We start from the raw sequence: 15,532 nt of genomic DNA, 5'->3' as shown, positions 1-15,532 counted from the left end.
ACCGTGTTTTATTTCTTTCAGGCGCGGGGAAGTTCGGTGCCATTTCAAAAACTTTCAGTAAGTAAACATTTAACACTCTCTGATAACAAATACAATACTGTCAGGACATAATTTTAATTCCAACGACGATTTTGCTTTCCATTTATCCGCATTACTTGCAGCATTCCGACCCATTAACAATACCTCATTTAACTAATCATTTGTAAAATGTTGACCAACCCTTCAAATTTTAATCTAGCTGGTGACATGAGACCTCCAGTAAATAACCAAATATAAACAACCGAATTAACCAGCAAAGCATTTTGAATTTTGTCAAACACTTTTAGCGTAAATGGTAGTGTTAGGTCCTAGAAAGAAAAAAATGTGTATCACAAAAGTAACTTCCTAAGATGTTACTTGAACGAAAAAGCGTTTAATATTGACTTTTGTATTTCATATTCGGGATGTGTGTTTGTCAGCAGAATTTAGATTTGTTTATATTTGTTTCCCACTGATGTTGTGTTGGAAAATTTTAATGGATTAGAATTGTTTGCAAATAATCAACAAAATCAGACAAACAAAGTAATAAAATTGTTTAGCTTGTACGTTTTGGTAAAAATGATATAGTGTAGAACAGCCATAACAATTTTGTATGGTGTTGAACCCAATACACAAAAGTGTAAATAAAGATATTTTTGCGCAATACTGTAATTTAAATTAAACAAATTATAGATTGGCACGATTTCGTTTCAAAATCCATTCCGTACAGAATCAGTGATAAAAAAGGTACAATGCATAATACGAACAACATTCTTGAAACAAATCACTCATAACCTAAACACTTTGCGTCAATCAACAAATAAACTTTTATATTTGAGAAAACGTTATTGAATTTATCCAGTAAAGAATTTCTGAATTAACCAACAATATGCAAAGGACCGAACGTTGTAATAAATGCCGTAACACCGTGTTATATTTCTTTCAGGTTTTTTCATTTGGAAGCACAGTAAGTAAAAAGTACATTGTGTGGTAAAACAATGTAACACCGTTGGGAAAAATTTGTAAGTGCTAATTTCCTTTAATCCACATTATTTGCAGCATCCCGAACCAATAACTATGGATGGATATATACGGCATAAAAGTTTATCCTTATTTAGTCTTTTGATCATTTGTAAAATTTTACCACCTGTTAAATTTAAAATCAGTCTAGTAACATACGACCTGCGTAAATAATAATAAATCACGAAACAACTCAATGAACCGCCATTGTGTTTTGGATCATTCCAAACACATTTAGTGAAATCGTTAGAAAAAGAACATAGTCCTAGTATTGTAAATAATATTTTTGTAAAATTTTGTCTTGGCGATAAAGGTGGTGAAGTTGAACCGTAGAAAAGGCAACTTCTAATGACCTTACTTCATAGAAAACTATTTCAGTTTTCAGGACGGCAGTTTATCTAACCTATTTACTAAAGAATTACAAATAAATCACAAAAACCTATAATTTTCTTTTTGAGGTCCACGATCTCGTCGAAGTTCTTCAAAACGTAAACCGACCACCTCCTCACAACGAAAACCGACCAAACCATGGTGGGAAATATAATTTACTTAAAGATTGCATGTAAATCTAATTGAACGAAACAATTTTTTGCCAATTTAGTTAAACCAAACCGTTGTTTTGTCAATTTTTTGTTAAACGAAACCGTTCTTTTTTAGACCTGTTTGCATTTGACAATTTCGACCCGAATGGACCCCCAGCAGAAGAACCAGCGCATATGGATGGCGATGAGGGTAGAAACCCGGATCACCAGTTGCAACCAGAACAAAACCAACCTCATAACAACTAATGTTTGCTTTAACGTAATTAAACCATGTTCTGCATTGAGTTTTTGCCTTATGAAAATGTTAAACAGGTAAACTAAACAATTATACAATTTAAAAACAGCAGCACCGTGCGCACGTGTAGTACCTTACAATATTTGGTTACATTGTGTCCTTCTTCACAACGCGAAGATGTTGTTTAGCCATTTTGTGTTTAGTTTAGCCACTTTGGTTCAAATCAACGCCTTAGCATTTAATTAATAACGATGTAAAAATGGATAAGACCACAAAAATTCAACCCGTTAAATTTTAAGTCTAATGAAAGCAACGAAATTCATTTTGATTTTTTTCGAAACAATAACATGTAAAAGTCGCCTGTGCTAGATGGATTGCACAATTTAAATACACTCAATTACAATATTCAAACACAGAAAACACTACGAAATCTGTTTTTGGCAGTTTGAAAACCGAAATATTTGGCAATATAGACTTAGTTACGTCATGGCAGCCTGTACATGTATTTTAACATACATTGTCACGGCCGCACAAACTCGTCTCCGCGGCCGCATGTGGCCGTACGGCCGCAGGTTGTGCACCTCTGATTTACCCCAAAATATTAACATAGTATATTTTCAGCTATGTGGAAATACGTTTGTTGTGACTTTGTTTGCACAAACATTGGTTGAAACGTTACATTTGTAATTGTTTCAAAATAAACAAGCATTTATTGCAACATAGGCTACACTACGTTTTTTTGTTAATAAATTCCTTGCGCCAACATTAAACAAAGCAAGCCGCTTTTAGTATCCATCTTAAGTGTCGTGGTCTGTGTTAATGATTCTAAATGTCTGTTTGCAATTTACTGCATCGACCTAAACTTGATCTAAAGTGACCAAAGTTTTGGCGTCAACAATGCAAAGTGGGCTGTAATTAAAAACGTGAATAGCTTTTACTTTTATCGAACGAAGAAATTGTTTTAAGTGAATATGTGCATGATAACGTGGCAGAAACAACAGGTTAAAGCACGTAAACATCCCCGGTAGGTTTTAAAAACTACGCCTGTGGTTATAATACTATTCAGCGTTGCTCGGCAACTTTCTCTTTAAAATTTCCCAACACTTGGCGGGTCGCATGAACTCCTTTGCCGGGCCGCATGCGGCCCGCGGGCCGTAGTTTGCCCACCCCTGGCTTATAACATATATGTATATCCAAGTTAAACCTGTTTTATTGCAAACACTCCAGAAGACAAAGATGGAGCCAATAAAGCAGCTTAAAACATCTTCCAACTTGTAATGCTTGTTCGTCTTGCTGCTGTCATTTTCGGACCCGGTTGTCTGTGTGCCATAATTGCCCAAGATCAAAAATCTAAACAAATTGGTATGTAGATAAAATTTCTCAAATACTCAACATTGTATTGTTCTCCTGACATTAAAACCCTTAAAAATACTACCAAGTTTTGCATTTGACCAAGAAACAACATATTTTGTAGCGTTTTATTCTGAAATACGTTGGTGTTAAACGTTCCTGAGAAATTAAAACTAACTATACACAACATGCAACATTTCATGTTTATTATTGCTAGAAAAATACCTGTTCAAAGAGTTTTGTGTCTATGACTGTAGAACAATATAATCAATCAGATGCAAATTAAAATTGTGGGGTGTGTGTGTGTGTTGGTTATATGGCCACCAAAGTCACATTTGTGCTTGGCACACTTGAGTTTAGCGTAGCATGTGTCTCCTAATTAAGTTTTGAGAAGAATTATTACGAGTTAAAAACATTGTTAGCAACTTACAGAAACTAGCTTGTACCAAAAGTTTGAGCTGACAAGTTGAAATGAACTGTTTTTGAAAACGTTTGCTAAATTTCCACAATTAATGACAACTACCAGACAAAATTTAAATAGAAGTTTAGTAAAAACAGTCACAAGCATAATGAAGTTTTACAAAATATTGAAAATGGTCGTCTATTGCAGTATTATTTTATCCTACTACGCCATAAAACAAAAACAAAAACTAACAAGGTGATTCGTGGTGGATTTGGTTTTCAAGTTCGAATTGCTTCTTACAATGAAGAAGAACGGTGTCTATATTGTGTTCAAATCGAATTTATGGGCGACTCAATGCATCACCTAGTGTACCTGTATTTAGCTGTTGTTACAGTTTCAATCCAATCTACTGAAAACATATAAAAACTGTAAAACAAATCCTCAAAAGGCAAACACTGTTAAAGATTGTTGTTAAAGGGACATGTGAAAATCTATTTGCTTCCATCCGACTTCAAATTTAACGCTTTAAGTCCGATTGATATGTTGTAACAAATATTTAGCGCAAAATATAAAGCGCTTAAGCAGGAATTGTTGGAAACATATTCATTTTCAAAACAAAAGAGAGCCGCTCGTCGTCTAAATTCCCCTGATTTAGGGAATCGAAAACCCTCAGACCTAATGGATGAAATGCTGGTCTTATTAGGCGATCATAAGCCATGGAGATAGTATTTTTTTCATCAGTGCTTTAGACTCAAAGCATTTCGTTGCCACCGACCATACATTTGTCAAGGAAACGAGCCAGCCAGCCCCCCACATTGACTGCGACGGTCAGTAGGCAAAACCAAAACTTGTTTGTATCAGACTGCAACATAGGAGTCAACTTGTTAATCGACAGTGATAAGTGTGCTACCTGCAACTGGACGGGATCGTCGCTCAGTGGAACCATTATACGTACGTACGGCTTCAAAGTTTAATTTTCATCTTATCATAGGTAGATTTGTTTGGAAATTTGTAATAGTCGATGAATCTCGGGCCTTCCTAGGCATTGATTTTTTGCATGCAAACGGGTTGCTTGTCGACGTTAGGCGCCATGGATTGTGGTATGCAAACTCAGCAGACGTTTGAGTTTGTTTACCTCGTTTACCAACAAAGCTTCAAGTGATCATATCGATCATCTTCGAAAACTATTCAAAAGATTGGACAGCCATGGTCTTGTTATTAGCACTTCTAACTGCAGGTTAGGGCAGACACAAATTGATTTTCATGGACATCAAGTCACTGCTATGGGGCCAAGCCTTTGCCGGAAAAAGTGGAGGCAATACGAAGATTGAAATGCCCTACAACAATTTCAGATTTACAGCGGTATGATAATTTTTTATCAGGAAAGACACAAATTTATTTTTCTGCAAAACGTCGACTAGAGTGTCAGTATTTTCCTAACGTTTATTGTCACAGAAATCGTTCTGTGTCGAATGATACATAGATCTATTTTATTAGCACAAGTTAAATATGCATAGGAAAGTAATACATAATACTGTAGACCACCACGGAATAGATGCGAAATGCGGACACCCAGTGGATGATTAATGTACAGGCCGACCACTTAGCATATACGCTGTGGCTTTGTCGATCTCTTGCATTGGATTCGAACGCTGGAGTGTATGACTACGGTGAATTAACAACCCACATTTTGGACACACGCGTTTAAAGACACGTGTCTAGGGCTTGAATCCCACCGGGTGGCTGTTTTTTGACCTACACCTTGCCACGGACTAGTTCGGCATGATTTATAGGCCTGGCGAACTATGAACAATAGGTTTGATGTTCCTGTATAAAACAAATTAAAAACACACGAACGCACTGCTAACATGTTATGTAATGTATTTGGAAATGCTCCGATAAGAAAGTTCTAATTAATACATTATGCAATTGTCTTTGTTGTACATTCGATTAGGATTTAGTTGGTGCAAGATAGAACTTATCTACGTTGATTTCGTCTACGTTGAACATTCTGTTGCGATGATCTTGCTGGTTGTCCACTTGGGTTGAAATTGTTAAAAGCAATTCGGGCTGAAATATTTCGATTACAAATCAACATAACAAAGTGGTGTGTACAAACATATACAGCTATGTTGAGGTCAAATTTTCCCACCTATATCACGTGGCGGTGGTCTTTGATTTGCTAGTTGCTTAACTTTGTTTGTAGCCTAAACAAAAAGATTCTATTAAGTTTTGCATAGAAAACGTTCTGTTGTTATTTAAATACAAATGTTATCTAGTGAATACATTGTTTTAACAAACACGAGCAACACTAATTTTTTGTGAGTACCGTTTTACAAAAAAACTTAACCTAATCTTTGAACGCAAAACGTTTTATTTACCATGTTGTTCTTACCTTGCGACGAGCAGCTGGTGTCACATATATCCCACTCTAAAATTCATAATAAAATGATGTTAAATAAACGTCTAAAAAAATATTACTACTATTATAAAAAAATATTACCAGAAATGGCTTCGTTTATGCCCCGGTAGTTACGTATCTTTTTCTATAATACCATCTACCTTATATCATATGTAGGGTTGCCATCTAACATGACCCCATAAGGACAACCGAAAAAATGTTTTTTTAAAACGAAACTAGACAAACGTTTTTGAACAAATCCTTGCATCTATCCGAGCTATGACATACCACATGGCACATTTTTGGCCTGAAACAATCAGTTTTAACAACTCGTTCGAAGAAAATGGTTTGTGCATCTTGTAGCAGAGATTTGACTTGTAATTGTTAAAAATGAGACAAAATAAGGAATCAATGTTCATTGACGATGACGATAAATATTAAAACTCACTTCACGAATAATTTTGTACTTACCCCTACTACTGCACCAATTCCTCTCGCTAAATTTGACAAAAATTGAAAGCTTATGATACATAAGAATAAAATCACATGCGTTAAACAATTTGTGAAATCGAATATTACCATTAGAATTAAACGTTATTTATTTATTTGGACATTTTATATTTTGACACACTTATGATTTGAGTTTGAGTGTATAGTGAATTTAGACATCATTTCATAACATACTTGCTTTGGACGATTTCTTTGGTCTTTTTGTCTTCTTTTGAGCGGATCTTTCAACCAGGAAAGTACAAAAAAACTTTTTAAATGTAAGTAAGTTTTCACATATAAGATAGGAGATATAAGATATGACCAAAAACACACATACCACAAAAACATATTCAACCAACTTTCACAAATTTATTTAATTTGCATAATTCTTAATTATGTTTACTCCCGTTAGGCCCATAGGGTCTGGTATGAAAACATTTAGTCCAATATATTTGCTTTCCTTTGGATTTTTCCTGCTTCGCGACAAACACTATGATTGGACCGAAACATGTTTCTGACATGCTTTGATGTGGAATACCAACATCTTCTAAATTTAGTTGTGCAGAACATGTAGATACCATGACAACAACCACTAGTGCAATATCAACGGATTTCTTCAAACATAGGAAAAAGTTTTGTTTGATTTCGCGACGAATATGTACCTCGTCGATTTCTTTGGTGTCTTCTTTTTTTTTCTAAGAGTTTGAAAATAAACTCTTTTAGTGATGTTTAGTATAAGTATTTTTAAAACAATTAATCATTATAGCAAAAACGAAGACGTCAATTTTTAGTAAATAAGCACATAAAAAATCAGAAATTTTTTTGCCAATTTTTAAAAAAATTAACGCAAAATTACAAATACAAAATACAGTTGACAGTAAGTTGCTATGAGGCAGAGAGTAGCAACAAGAACTTAAGCGATAACATATAATCACCCCTACTGTATGCTTATATTGTTCTTAATATCTATAAATTACTTTGGAAGCTACTCGGGTAAGATAAATTATAAATTATGTAACCGAGTTGTTGATTACATACCAATTGTTAATTCGGTAACGACACATATAGCCTACTTACGCCATATCTGATATTTCTTTAATTCGAAGATGAAAATTCGCAGTCAATGTCAGTGATTCAATGTTTTATTGTTTTTACAAAATCTGTGCAAAATGGGAATAGTTTAATGTTATAAAAAGTATAAAAATACAAAAAAATATAAGAAGTGCTTTGGATAAAGCTTAAAATAAATAAAAAACTTATTAAAGATTTAAGTCTTTCCTTACTTAAATATGTTCGGTCTGCATTTTTTAACCTTGCCTAATATTTTACTTTTGAAAGGACAAAAAAATTCTGAAACAGTGCAATGTAAACGTTTGACTTCAATTCACAAAAAGGTTCAGAAAGGGCCTGCTTTGAAAGCAAATGCCAAAAAATATAATTTGAAAGACTGTGTGGGCAAGGGCCGACATTTCTGCTATGAAAATAAAACGTAGTTCTTAGTTTGTAAACAATTAACTAGGCTGATAATAACTAACTGTAACTGTCGTGTTTTAAACTATTTTTGTGGTGATTTAGATTTGGCTTGCTACAAACACCTAGAGAATAGTGCTGTATATCAGCTTTTATTTTTGATTTAATGGCGGCTTCACAGCAGGGTGACACAGCTTTTGTTTACTTAGTTACTCTGTACACGACTTGATACAGGAGCAGTGACAATAGTATAGAGGGAGGAGTGGTGTATCACCGGGATTAATTATTAACTAACTTTTGACGCTGTTTGTTGAAAACCAGAAGAAATCGTCTTAACAGCTCTACAGTGTTAACACATGCCAAAAAAACGAACAACTTTATGACAACAACTTAACATTATTTTCAAATCAAGTAAATAAGTTAGATATATAATAGAAGTAAGTCGTAAATTTATGATAAAATATCTGTGTGACAAGAACTTTTACATTGATATACATTTAAAGGCGTTATAAAACTCTGTCAACAATACTGTACGTAAAGCAGTCAAAACAAATCTCGCATTACTTTTAGTTTTATTTAAACACAATCACACATTTAGACCAGATGTTTACTAAAGCTACATTTGAACAGATGAATGTAGAATGCGTCTTTGTCACACACTAAGAAACAATGGGAAGAAGGCAATCTATCCCGAGCGGTGTAGTCAGTCAGGTACATCCCAGCTAACACACAACGTAGTTTCGACGTTCGGGACCAATTTGTTTGAACAAAGTAAATGTTGTGGGAATGTTTTCCAACGAACGTCAACAAATCACGTCTTACTACAGTTTTTGTTACGTAATACATGACGTTAAAGATTGGTAAAACCTAACGTCAGACAAAAACATTTACACAACCTTTCCAGACGTGGTTTGAAACGTAAAAAAACGTTTTAAATTGACGTTACAAGAAAACCTGTCTGCAACTTTATTTGACGTAATTTTGAACGTTTTATTTACGTTTATTCTTAACGTTGTATCAAACTGCAATACAACTATGTTAAAACGTTATACGTCACGTAGAATTCACGTTTATCTCTGACGTCAAATTTAACCAGTTTACAATCGTTTTCGACGTCATTTCAAACGTTTTATTAACGTTGTTTAGTAATGTTGCAACAAACTGCAATACAAGTATGTTAAAACGTCATACGTGACGTAGAATTCACGTTTGTCACTGACGTCAAATTTAACCTGTCTGCAACCGTTTTCGACGTCAGTTGTAACGTTTTATTGCCGTTATATGACAAGTAAACTGATGTTGCAATGTTATGAAATGTCACTTCCAAATTGCAGGTTTCTACAATTGATCCTCCGTGTCTTTTTTAACTTTTTACCGCTTTTCTTTTTCGAAAATGTATAAATTATTGCGCCATAGATCGTAACATTACATTTCAAAATCCGTCATACAGGTTTGATTTTGGGCTCGGTGATCAGTTTAAAAGTGTTTTCAAACCGCTCTTATATGAGCTCTGATGAGAAAACTTGTATATAGTCTTTAATTAATTTTTAGTGCGATAATTACTTGACTGATCGATTTTTCTTTTAAACACATGTGCAAATCGTTAAGACATACATCGCAACATTCAAATTCAAAATATTCGCGCACATTTTGAATTTTGGCGCGCAGGTTCGGACTTTGAAATTTCAAAACCCGCTGTTATGGATGTACTTCGTTCAAAAGGTGTAGAGGCGTTGTCCGTGTTTTGGACTTCAGAAATCCATAATGCGTGTTAGTCAGTAAAACTTTGATTTAGTTTCCTTATTTATTCCCACGATTAATGCAGTTCGAGTGTGAGTATAAGTTATTCCAGAGATGTTAGTTTTTGCGCCTAGTTTTACAGGACTGTAGGCCTGAATTGCCTGAAGTTGAACTATTTTTTAGATGTCTGTCTGTTGTTTGCTTTTCTTGAAAGCAGGCTATATAATGTATACATTATGTTAAAAGTTGCCAACTGAAATTACTTAGTTTAATACTAAAATTATAGATTGTATTTAACATACACTTATACTTAATTAGGTCATGTACCATCATAATTAATAAATCATTTTTTATCTACAATTGCAGTGTTAATATTCATTACAGAGTACATTCTAAACCTGTGTGAATTTGTCATAAAACTACTTTGTGCTGAAGACACACATACTTGTCATTTTGGTCATCGGAAAGAAAAAATCAAAATAATTGAAGACCACAAAAGGGTTGCTTAACATTAGTACATAAACAACCCATGTGTGAAAAGTATCTTTACGACCCTGCAACACCTACAGATGGATCAGTTCAGTTTTATGTAAGTTTTAAGTAGCCAATAGTTGTATAAGTGTTTAGCCTAAATGATACAGAATGCAATGTATGTTGTAATATGCAAAAAAATACCCTACATGCTGTTCTTGTCTTTATGCATGAGAATAAATATGTTAGAAATGATCATTATCTAATGCTGGTCATGTATATCAAGGATTTTGCTGCTGTTTGCAAATTCATTCTGTCATATAGTAAAAAGAGTGTAGTGCAATAAATGAGTAGTTGCAGACAGTTTTTTTTAATTTGCTATTTTAGTTGTTTGAATTGAGGCACTTTTGCTTTCCAAAAATAGAAATATTTTTTTATATTTACCAGTTACTTGTGTTTTTGTTTTTTAGCCAACAAGTTACACATTTTGGAGTGATGTTGAAGAAAAAAGGAAACTTGTGACAATGCAAAATCTGTCTAAAGCCCCCAATCTAGTGGCAACTATAAACTAGAGGCTTATGACTGCAAGCAAACTGAAGACGAAATCTTTTAATAAATCCTAGTAAGTTTTAAACTAATTTATGTGTAGTTCTTTTGTGCAAATCTCACTCTAAAGCCAAAATCTGTGTAACATTGCTGCACGAACATTACAATTACAACAGTGCTTGTGATTTTTAGGTATACTCTTGGCAAACCTGGAAGGTCCGTTTCCTTGCGATATTCTCTGGAAAATGACTAAAATTATCGGAACAAACAAAGGACAGCAAAAGGTATAGTTCTACTTGCAGAAGATTTTGTGTAACAAAACCTTATTGAGTTTGTACAGAGTATTTACATTTGACTTTTTTTGTATTTTAGTCTGGTGTTCAAAGCAAAACACTGGATTCCTGAAGCACCAGAAGAGAAAAACCTAAAACTAGTCTGAATACAAAGTAAGTTTATTAACAGTACAAACTTAATTTTATTCTGGCCCTAAGACTGACCAAGCTCTGGTCCTATTTGCTTGATTTAGTATGCTGGAGTGTTGAAATATGACGCAGTGTACAGTGTCAAATGTTGGTTGTTTGTCCTTAAACGGTCTTTTGGCAGAAAATGTTTGAAACAATTAGATAACACCTGCTACCCAAACCTTTAATAGATAAGATTTTGTTTTTGTTTGTTTACCTTACAACAATTGACACACCATCCCCAAAATGGGTCAAATGATTGTCTAGTTGCCTGAATACCACATTTACCAGTCAAATATTAATACCTTTGCATAGAAATTGTTATAAATGTGAAAGTTGTATCTGCAACCTCATGTTGTTCTTTACTCACAAAATTGACATATGATGCAATAAATTATACCTGAAGGACTAATCTCATCGACAAATTTGATTTGCAGAGTGGAAGCGCGGAAATCTTTGTCAACATCCTTGACTTCAGATGTGAGAAGTAAAGATTGGTTTTTAAAGGCAGATATTGCCATGGACTTTGATTTAGAATTTTTCTATATTTTACTGGCACTATTTGAAATGTTTATTTGTTTCTGCTATAATTGTGTTGTATTATGAACAAGCCATGTCAAACAGATATTATAAGGCAATGTTTTAGCACAATGCAATGAAAACTTTAGGAGTCATACATATTTGTCTATTGTTCAGTGAATGCCATACTTTTTCGCCGTTTTTTGCTGTTTCCTGCTAACCCTTTTTGATTCTGTACTACTGTGATTTGTCACCATCAATATTATATTCCTACTTTAATTCCTTGGCATGTTTGTTTGTTAGCGTTAGATAGAAAGCTGCAAACGTTTTAAACATTGTAATTAAAAGTGCAAACATTTCAACACGTAATTAGGATCAGCGTTGTTAGGTGTCGTACTCATGTTTATTTGTGCGTATTATTGACATAAATTACCATGTCATATATACATTCGATGGAGTAGACGCTCTTACGTAAAAATGACGTCATGAGTTACGTCATACAAATGTAATTTTGAACGTTCGTTATTACGTTTGGTTTAGGGCATATTTGACGTAATTCAACAACGTCATGGAGACGCGTTTTAATGAGGTCGTATTGACGTTTAACTATAGACGTGCAACAAACGTCATGACAAAACGTTGTTTCCAACGTCCTATCTACGTTTTCTGGAGTCGACACTTTTACGTAAAACTAACGTCACGATTTACGTTTTAAAGACGTCACGAATGTACGTTATCTGCAACGTCCTATCTACGTCTTCTGGAGTCGACACTTTTACGTAAAACAAACGTCACGATTTACGTTTTTGAGACATCACGAATTTACGTTGTTTACAACGTCCTATCTACGTTTTCTGGAGTCGACATTTTTACGTAAAAATAACGTTGCAAATTTACGTTTTGGAAACGTAATTTAGAACGTTCGTAGTTACGTTAACTGAACGTAGGGTTTACGTTATGCAAAACGTAGTTTCCAACGTCCTATCTACGTATTCTGGAGTCGACACTTTTACGTAAAAGTGACGTTTTGTCGCAACGTCCTATCGACCAAACTTGACCAAAAATCTACGTCGAGCCGACGTCAAATTGTTAGCTGGGATGGTTTTAATCATTTAGGTCCAACCTTACCTTACACTAAGTGCGCGCAGCAAAAAAATGTTTTCATTTGGCCGTTTCCAAAATATATGTCGTCATAGAAACACGTCCTTCAATTTAAGTTGCAATTTTACCTTTTCCCAAAGATAAATATGTCATCGGGTTTTCCATTTGAATGCGCGCAGCTATTTGAAATTCTTTCAAGGTTCTTATAAACTCAACAGGCAAATAAATTTAATCTTTCTGGAACACAACGCCGTTAGTGCGTGAATAGTTTGATCAGTACAAAGTTTGCTTTCGGTTCTGTTTCAAAGGTGGGTATCAGATTGTTTTGGCAGTTTAACACATTTTGCTTGGATTTTGTGCAAATCCCATGGCCTGCTAACCCGAAAAATTGCCAATATATATATATGCTAGCCGTGATACTTGGGTTTTACTGCATTTTTTAATTTAAATCAAATCAATAACTGCAACTAATTACACGTTGTGTTGGCTAAAATAGCCCTACCTTTCGTTATTACAACACGTATGACATAAACCACGTTAGTAACAACTACCAAATAGGGTCTAATTAAACTAATCACGCGATCACTCACCCTTTATGTTTGATGATTCCCCTATATCCCACTTTTTTGAAGCACCAACATTTTATGGCGAAACGTTGATAAACAAGCAGTAGTCAAAACTTTGAAACGAAACGGTTTATATCCAATAGATGATTGTTACACTATAAATGTAGGGATACTCTACAAAGTATGCCAAAGTCCAGAGTTCAAGCAAAAACATGATTTTACTGTGCGACATTGCTTTTATACCGCACACAAAATATAAAACTTGTTCAAAACACATGTCAGACATTATTTGCCACAAAAAACTACATTACAAAATAGACATTAGCCCCTAATTTAACTTCTTCATCTATAACATACAGTAAAACTTCAAACAGCTACTGTTACTGGACTGATTGGTTTTTTTATCTAATGAGGAACGTACAACGGCGAGAATTCAACGCCTCTTTTCCTGTGCGTTGTGTTGCGTCATTTAGAACGTCACTAAACCCACGTAAGTTACCGCATTGCTGTGGTTTACGTGGCGTGTATAGAATATTATCATCAAAAAACGAATAACAACACATAACAATATATCTATATACATGGCAGGTGCTTCGTACATAAATATATGTTGACCACACACAATGATCCAATCTATCAGAAACATTTCTTATTCGTGCAACTGACATACGTAGTAATATCCGTTACAACAAATCTAATCTACATCTCACTTGGTACCACAGGTGTGCTCCACATCGTACAATATTGGAAAGCGTATTTGAAACTAGCAAATGGAATTCAACTAAAACGACAAACTCGGTTTGATATCAATGCCACATTTAGATTAACCAAGATAAACGCAACTCATTCAACGTGTTGACGTAAAAAGCAATCGATGAAATTGGTCAGGTCATGTTAAAAAGAAAAAATCCACACCTAATTTCCTGCGCATTGCCCTGTATATTTGTTATTTTTAGACCGTGGTTATAAAGCATGTTTGTGGCGCAATAAATAACTAAGTTTTAATTTAGCGGCACTCTTTGCACACCAACAACCTAAATCTTGTAAAGTAGGTAGGTCTATAATTGCAATTGCTTTGTTGATGACAAGATGGTTTTATTTCAAGTACGAAAAGACTGAACTGAAGTCTTGAAACTCCAGGGAATGTTGGCACAAGTAACGAACATTTCGTAGCACACAGCTTAAAGTCACTGCTCCTAGATGTCATTATTATGACGTAAGTCAGTGGTTGACTGAACCAAATCTCTAAATGAAAAACAATTAAGGCTTAAACAAAAGTAAAGATAGCACAAAGCGAAACGCAATAAGCGAGTACTCTTCAGAGAAGAAGAGAACGAAGGTAGCTGTCTAGTTTGCTGCAGGCGCATGGTAAACACAAACCAACACAGAGATCCCGCAGTCAACCATACGTGATTAGACCTGTGGTTCTTAAACTTTTTCCTAGCTGCACCCTTTATTACTTCCTCTCTACTTCGTTTTGCTGTTGAGCTGTGCTGTGTCGTCATTGGTGTCGCGTAGCAAGTCGGCGCTTGATAAACAAATGTCAGGCAATATTGAGAAGTTTCACGTTTTCTACCGGAGTGCCGCTATACCCTACTATGACACGTTTGTTGCAGCAGGCGCAGATATTAGGTAGTTAATGGTATTACTGTTTATCATTTTCCAAGGTGAAAATGCCAAGTCGACTATTAAAAGCGGCTCTTTTTGACAGCGCTCTGAGCATGCTGCACCGAGGTTATTGACTTTTGTTCTGATTTCAACTTAAGTGGTAAGCATAACAAATCGAATTGTGGCAGTACGATAAGGTTAAACTTTATAGTGCTGTTTTCTGGAGGACCACGGGGGTAGGCTCACTAGAAACTCCATCCAAAAGACATTAAGATTTTTTTGCAAATATCACAGATCCTAATGTTATAAAAAAAGGGACTACGGATCCTAAAGGTGACAAAAGGGACTTAAAGGGGAAAGCGATCTGAAGGGGACCCAAAGAGGAAAGCGATCTGAAGGGGACCCAAAGAGGACAGAGATATGAAAGGTTGGAAATCACTGTTTTAGTATCTAGGAGTCTAGAGAGAAACACTAGCACAAAAATTCAGGCACCACATTTATTAGATATTGTTTAGTATTTGTTTAAATATTTGCTACATTGGTATTAATGCGACATCTTTGGTTGGAACTGAATGTAGCAAAAAACGAACAC

At 34.8% G+C, this 15,532-nt stretch overlaps 2 long non-coding RNA genes across 2 annotated transcripts; one reads left to right on the top strand and one right to left on the bottom strand.

The window, feature by feature from the left end:
- Positions 1–5,466: 5,466 nt before the first annotated feature.
- Positions 5,467–13,502, bottom strand: LOC145219153 (uncharacterized). Its single transcript, XR_013857867.1, has 8 exons — positions 13,357–13,502; positions 7,536–7,618; positions 7,121–7,153; positions 6,654–6,700; positions 6,441–6,466; positions 5,964–5,999; positions 5,721–5,775; positions 5,467–5,638 (listed from the first exon to the last, which is right to left on the bottom strand). It is a non-coding gene; the product is annotated as an uncharacterized LOC145219153 (long non-coding RNA).
- Positions 10,703–11,807, top strand: LOC145218585 (uncharacterized). The gene is made up of 4 exons (XR_013857662.1): positions 10,703–10,761; positions 10,878–10,969; positions 11,058–11,131; positions 11,584–11,807. It is a non-coding gene; the product is annotated as an uncharacterized LOC145218585 (long non-coding RNA).
- Positions 13,503–15,532: the final 2,030 nt, after the last annotated feature.

Source organism: Phallusia mammillata, chromosome 3 (assembly GCF_965637545.1).
Source record: "Phallusia mammillata chromosome 3, kaPhaMamm4.hap1.1, whole genome shotgun sequence".
Lineage (NCBI taxonomy): Eukaryota > Metazoa > Chordata > Ascidiacea > Phlebobranchia > Ascidiidae > Phallusia > Phallusia mammillata.
The sequence above is the reverse complement of the archived record's forward strand: the minus strand, read 5'-3'. Positions and strand labels throughout refer to the sequence as shown.